Genomic DNA, 1017 nt, shown 5'->3' on the forward strand with positions numbered 1-1017 from the left:
TTATCACTAGTTATTCTTTTTTTTCTGGCCCTCTCATTTTATTTAACTCTTAAATCCATTGTCATCGTGTAAAATTCAGACTGTACAATCAACTCTACCGATCCATAGTTTACTCGGAAATAATCACTGTTACCAATTTGAAGTGTGTCAGCCCATGTATTTTTCTATACATTCACATGCTTATGAATACATAGTTAATATTGTTATTTTTTATATATTTAATATATTTTATATTAATACATTAATTTGTTAATTTTTTTTAAAGATTTTATTTGACAGAGAGAGAGACAACGAGAGAGGGAACACAAGCAGGGGGAGTAGGAGAGGGAGAAACAGGCTTCCTGCAGAACAGGTAGCCCCATGTGGGGCTCGATCCCAGGATCCTGGGAACATGACCTGAGCCAAAGGCAGACTGCTTAATGACTGAGCCATCCAGGCACCCCTGTTAATTATTTTTTAATGTTCTGTATTTTATCTTTTAATTGATTATAAATCCCTGGAGGGGAAGGATGGGGGTTTGTGGATGTTTAATCTCCCACGGTTTATAATAGTCTCTGAAAAACCAGCGGTTTCCTAAAAACAGCATTGGAGCAGAATGGGATTGATACATGAGGAAGTAGTGGTGAGAGGGTCGGCTCCTGGGACTGGAACATTGGCTCTGAAGATGATTTGATTTGAGTTCAAATATTACCGGGAATACTCTCTTAATATGAGGTAACTCACTTGGTACAACAACCAGGGGAGGTAGGTTTCCTCATTTTACTGATGGGAACATGGAGACTTGAAGTGATTACATAATTTTCCCAAGGCCACTCTGCGAATATGTAGCACAGCCTAAGTCTGAACCCAGATCCTTATTCTACCCATTAGATTCTACCTCCTGGGAGATTGGAAAGAATGAGCATAATCATGGTGAGAAGGACACTGAAGATGCCAAGTTCATTTACTCTTTCAACTATGTGGCTGCTGGAGGAAAGACAAGTGAATGGGGATCCCTTTCAACCTTCGGCGGGTCCT

This window comes from Mirounga leonina, unplaced genomic scaffold (genome assembly GCF_011800145.1).
Source record: "Mirounga leonina isolate KUSES-001 unplaced genomic scaffold, KU_Mleo_1.0 Mir_108, whole genome shotgun sequence".
Lineage (NCBI taxonomy): Eukaryota > Metazoa > Chordata > Mammalia > Carnivora > Phocidae > Mirounga > Mirounga leonina.